Source organism: Antrostomus carolinensis, unplaced genomic scaffold (genome assembly GCF_000700745.2).
Source record: "Antrostomus carolinensis isolate BGI_N321 unplaced genomic scaffold, ASM70074v2 scaffold29189, whole genome shotgun sequence".
NCBI lineage: Eukaryota > Metazoa > Chordata > Aves > Caprimulgiformes > Caprimulgidae > Antrostomus > Antrostomus carolinensis.
The window spans coordinates 9,478-16,002 of record NW_010338353.1 but is presented as its reverse complement, the minus strand read 5'-3'; positions in this window follow the sequence as shown (position 1 = coordinate 16,002).

Sequence of the window (6,525 nt, the reverse complement as noted above, 5' to 3'; positions counted from 1 at the left end):
ATAATTGTGCTCACAATATTCACGGTAAAGGCCAACCCATTGCTACTGTATGACTCAAATTTCCCCTTTGCTTTTGCTTTGCTGTAGCAGCTACGCATCTAATCAGGGAGAGAGATTGCTGGAGGCTACCTTAAATGAAATCCAGAAATGCCACATTTTTATTGTGGCCTTTGCTTCCAATTTCAGTGGACACTTGAACAAACTTCTCTAAGGAGCAAAGCAACTGTATGTTAAAGCATCTATGGTGTAGCTCTAAATTGCTTCAGAGTTGTCTGAACCTTGCAAGTGAATTTCCCATCTTCTTGGCTCTAATATTTTGTTGTTATAAATGCGTGCAATGCTCTCTGATTCTCCTTACTTGGACAAAAAGGTGGATTTATTTTTATTTTCCTTGCAGTAATAAAGACTGAGCACTTGTAATGTGTTTTTAAATTTAGGTCTTCCACCAAAGTATTTTTAACAGTTTGAGGAGGATGAAGAATACTTTGGTATACAGATTTCCTGACTGTAACTGAAATGCCTCAGTTAGGAAAGTAGCTCTCTGGCTCATGTGGGATCTGAATTAGCTTCTGGCACCAATGCTCTTTCTCGTCTCCTCTGTCTCCAGTGACAGCAGACAGACTCTAGAAACACTCAGTTGCTCACTTTGGTGCCTCAATAATCTATGAGCTGCTTTTCTTATTTTTTGTGGGTTTTTTTGTGGGTTTTTTGTTTGTTTGTTTTGTTGGTTTGTTTTTTCCTAATTTGTGATGAAATCAGACGTAAGTGATAACTTGAGTTTACATCAGTGGTGAAGGTATGTCAGGGTGAGCATAAAGTAACGAGACACTTCAAATCAGTAACAAGCTAGGAACATTTTCAGACCTAGAATGTTTCTCAAGCATAAAACTGGTACAGTGATTTCTCCCAAGATCTGTTTGAGCTGACAACTGTTATGGTTCCTTGGCAGTTTCATTGGTAAAGTCTTTCAATTTTCTCCTTTCTCACTACTTTGACTAAAAAGTTGTGTTGAATTCAGCATTGCTCTGTGCAAATTTCCAAGCTCCATATTTTACAAATTGTTTTTGTTAGCAATTTCCTTACTGTGTTAATTTTAAGATTACTTTAATGTCTTGCATAATATTATCTATAAGAGATTTTTGGATTTTTTCAGAGGCATACTGAGTTTTCAGCTAATTAAATATCCAGCTATGCTTTTTTTTTTTAAATGCTAAAATTAACTTTCACTAAATAATATTAACATAATGAATTGAATTTTGTAACAAATTTGGAATACTAAATTAATATAATAATGCAAACTAAGGATAGAAATGCTCGAGGATAAAAATTCTTAGTGAGATAAATGTTTATATATAAACTGATTGCATTATCTGAGTTATTCTCCTACCATAGCTGATATTATTTAGGAGAAACCCGTACTATATTATTCTGGCATACTTTAAGAAGAACATACCTTGGTACTTGCCTTACCACATTGTACCAAAATATACTGATGTCCCTGTATTTGTTTTTTAATACTGGATTTCTTAACACATTGCTACACACACAAACGCACGTACTCCCCCGCGTACGTGTTTTCTTTGCCTCTCTCTCTCCTTCTCTCACACTTTACTTCGACTCTCCTTTGAATGGTAAAACCGGAACTCTTTTACAACATAGCTGATAGGAGATGCTGAGTAGCTGATAGGAGATCCAGCATGTGTTGGTTACTTTGATAGCAGTGAGAAGGTTACCTTTGCACCTTAGGCTTAATGGTGGTGTTGCTTTTTCTTGTTCATTTATTGTTAAGATGATCTATTCATAAGTGTGCTTACTTTCAGTAAAATCTAATGGAAACTTGTAGTGGTTTTGGCTTGTTTTTAGCCATTATGAGTTCCAAGTGTGCCCAAAAGGGGTAGTAAACAGTGACCTAATACTTCTGCAGCAGCATAGGATATGATGTAGGGAGTAAGAACTCAAAGGTAATAGTTGATTTTCTTGGTCAGAGAAGAAGGTAACCAAAGGGGCTTTCTCTTCCCAACTCTTTGACAGGTCCTTGTAGAAAAGGACAAAAGAATCTTACTGCAGTTTTCCTAGTTTGCTCTTCCATCTGTTTTTTCTGGGATCCTGGGCTCCTAAACTGACATAAGAGACTGATGGTGCCTTACGTTCTTAAATAAAGTGTAATGAGAGTATTCTGTCTTGCTGCTATTATTGTTTTTTGTTATCATTGGGTCTTTCTTGGGCTGCAGTATATGGTGAGTATTGTAAGTCACATAAAGTGTTGGCTTGTTTTTTGAGACCACGTAGACAACTTGTGCAGTAAATGCAGTGGGTGCTGGCAGGATTTTTAGGGGAGTTGAATGGTTAGCTGGATGCTGGCTGTTAGCAGAAGTGGTGCATCCAAGTACCTAGCCCATATTTGGTTTCTTTGACAGTTAAACCTGTGCTTATTTCTTAATGTTTTTGGATTGCTAACAAAATTGAGAAACACTGTCACATTCAACAAACATATATATTCCTTGACTGCTTCACAGACATGTTACTTGACCTCAGTGACCTTCTTCAGGTATTGTATCTTTTTTTTATTTGAAACTTTTGTTGAATTGTTAAAATTTAAGATTAATTGCAAGCAAAGATCTGTCAGCATTGGCTGTTTGGGATGTTTTAATTTCTCTCTAAAAATTCTGAATTGGAAATCTGAATAATTGTTCAGTAAAATTAAATGTCAGCCAAATATATTTTGCTTTTAATGCTGCAAGTAACGTATCAAGAGTTAGTATGATCTTTTCATCAGGATTCAGAGTCACTGCAGTGGCACAAGGTCAGATGTTATGCATTTTTAAACCAACAGTTGTTGAAGACAGAAATAACTTTTTTGGTAGGTAATACTGTGTAAATGGATTAGTGCACTAGAGAGATGTGTGTTATAAAATGTATTTTGAGAGAAATACGTACTTGCTCTGTATGTGGAAATAGAAAGCTCTACTGACATATGCTGTCTTACCCTCATTCTCCATGTTACAACTGTTTTACATACAATGTGAGTAGGTTAGTTGCATCTATTTTTGTCCTCCCAGCTGTCTTGGTAAATGGCATCCTCTGAAGACTATTTATTGCTTGGAGCAATCTGCTGGAATTGCAATAATCAAATGAATCTTTATTTCTTAAAATTAGTAACTTTTTTCTCTTTTCTAAACTCTTACTCAATTATTTTGATTACTTACATGTGTAGGTGATTTTTGATGGTGATTGTTATGAAATAGAATGATCATAGTAATATGAAGAATAGCGATACAGTCTTAAGAAGAGGAGGTACTGTATCTGTAAAATAAAAAATAGATGTATCGTCAACAGGAACTCATAAGAAAGACTGAATGATTTGTTTTTTCCTCTCTATACATTCCAGTCAGAAAAGGTGTTGAGATGGGGCATATGAGGACCAAAAGGTTAAAGAGGGGTAACTCAAGAGATGGGAGAGACAGAAATAGATGATTAGTAGGGAAATAATCAACCCTGGAAAGAGGAAAAATGCAGTATCATGATCTGTATTTATGTATTTAACTGTGTGAGGACCTGTGATGTGCTCTACTTCATAGCTTCTTTAAGGTGAATCCAAGCAATCAAGAATCTTAAATGTTATTGTTAACAGTAGCTAGCCAGAAAGTCCTGTTTAGGAATGTATAAATGAGCTTTTCAGGTCTTAGCTTGATTTCTCTCCCACCCCGAGTTTGTTTAAAAAACAAAACAAAACTTAGTGGCAAAACATTTATGGCCCAGGCAGAAAACTTTAGTGCATTCTGCTTTAGATCAGCCTTTGTCTGCAAATTTTGTGCCTAAAAAAGAAAAGCAATTAGTTCATTAGATTGGACTATATTACTTTGAAGTAATTCTTTTTTTCAAAGACAGCTCTCCATCCTGAATTTGGGATGTGAATGTCATTAAAGAAAGGTTGTTAGCAGTAGTCACAGTGGTATTATCTTTCTAAAATATTTAACTTGTTCAGACTCATTTGTACAAAATATGTCATACTGGTCCAGGTAATTGTTTTTCTTGGTAAAATCAGAAAGGTGTCAATTTTATATCAGAAAAAATTCACATCTGAAAGTCTAAAAAATTAGCTACTGCTGACCTTCACCAGCTCTTACTTAGATGCTAATAGCAAATTTGAGATTTTTCTTCAGAATTTTCTACTTGATGCAGCTCAGTTGCTGCAGGAGGTAAAGTGACCTGCAGGGCTGCTAATCATCCGACTGCAGGAATTCTTTGAAGGAAGTCACCAAATGAAACATCCTTGTGGAGTGTCTTCGTGGCGGCTACTGACTGAATCACAGAACACCTTGCAATAGGTTTCAGTGCATTTGGGTGGGTGGCGGGGAGCATAATGACCTTCTGTCTATTGCTTCATCTAAAAGCAAAAGAAAAAACAAGCTTTGTAACTCCAGCTGCCAACAGAAAAGATAAATGAAAGCCAGTGAAAAAGGCCATCCATTGCTACTGTCAACTAGTGTCTTGCAAGGGCTGGGAGAGCAAACACCCTCTGTACCTCACAACATAAGAAAGGAGGGAGCTAAAAGTAATAGTAATATGAAGAAAATTTGAATCTACTGTTACCTGCAACTCCATATTTGTTTAATGAGCTATCATATTTGTGGTCTTTCTCTCTTGTTATTCTGTTGAGCTTTTTATTAAAAAAAAAAGGGAAGGGAAATCATAAGCTTGGCCTCTTAAGCTCTGGTCTGTACTTGTACAGCCTTTCTTCCTGTCCTTCTTGGGTTGCTTTGGGATTTCAGAATCACAGAATGTTGGGGATTGGAAGGGACCTCGAAGGATCATCCAGTCCAATCCCCCTGCCGGAGCAGGAAACTAAACGAAATTACACAGGAAGGCGTCCAGGCGGGTCTTGAATGTCTCCAGAGAAGGAGACTCCACAACCTCCCTGGGCAGCCTGTCCCAGGGCTCTGTCACCCTCACTGTAAAGTAGTTTTTTCTCAAGTTTAAGCGGAACCTCCTGTGTTCCAGCTCACACCCATTGCTCCTTGTCCTATCGTTGGGCATCACTGAGAAGAGCCTGGCTCCATTCTCATGACACTCACCCTTTACACATTTATAAACATTAATGAGGTCTCCCCTCAGTCTCCTCTTCTCCAAGCTAAAGAGACCCAGCTCCCTCAGCCTTTCCTCATAAGGGAGATGCTCCACTCCCTTCATCATCTTGGTGGCTCTGTGCTGGACTCTCTCCAGCAGTTCCCTGTCCTTCCTGAACTGTGGGGCCCAGAACTGGACACAATATTCCAGATGTGGCCTCACCAGGGCAGAGTAGAGGGGGAGGAGAACCTCTCTCCTTTAGACCTCCTTTGCCCATAAAAAAATTTAAAAAGCTGTCCCCTATAATGTAATATGCTTTTAGAATAGTATTAGGCAGCTAAAACATAGCAATAGAGAAGGCTAATTCTCACTGTTAATGGCAGTCTATTTAAGAAGTCATATCAGTTTTCCTCTACACTCACGACTGAGATGTGGGAGTTTGTCTTGTTCCATTGGAGAAATGCTACATTTCATAACAGTTTTTGGAGCTTCAAAATTGCTGTCATCTTGGAAAAAGCCAAAATGTTTTTCCTTTTTGTTGTTGTTGCTAATTGGAAAAGCAATTTCTTTGGTATTTTTTCTCCCATTTTCTTTTCAGGTGAAATATGTCCCATATCTTGGAAACCTCCTTCAGTATCCCTCTGGTACATTTAGAATTTAAAGCATTATCTGAAATTAACTGAAAATGTCCAGACCACTGCTACAAATCAGGCTCCTTCCTTGTGCAGAGCAGAGCCATGCTGCATGTTGATTGAGTTGGAAGGATGATCAGTCATCACTCTCTGTCAGGGAAAGTACTTGCTTATATTTTCAGATACTGCATTGTACTTGCAAATATAATCTTTAGAGAGGTCTGTAATCAGGCCTTTTGTTTGCTTTTTTGTTAGTCCAATCTAAGCGACAGGCCTTGCTTGTTTAGCAGAGTTGCAAAGCTTGTCTAGCCTTGGCCCAACTTTTGAACAGTTTAGGTTTGCTCATCCATTTCAGAGCACCTCATTCCTTCCACCTGGAGAACCAGTTGGCTAAAGTTTTGATCTCGGTGCAATGAAATGCTGCCTTTCTCAGCCTGGGAAATAGTAGTTTCTTTTTTAGCCTCTTGTAATCTCCAGTGTCGTGGTCTTAGCAATGTGGTCATAAAAGATTTTGGGAAGGGGTGTTGGAAGTGCTTTGATCTCCAATTTCAGCATAGTAAAATATAATTTTTAGTGTGCCTTGTTGTGTGTCCTGCTGTTAAATAAGTCTAATGCTTTACTGAAAATATGTTAGAGCCAGGCTTTTTATAGGAGTGCACAGCAGGAGGATTAGCAGCAACAGACATAATTAATTAAAATAAGATGTTTTCACTTGATATCAAGAAAAGGTTTTTCACCACAAGGACAGTCAAGCATTGGAACAAGTTGCTCAGAGCAATTTTGAAGTCTCTGTCCATGGAGGTTTTCAGTATCCTGAGCAACCTGG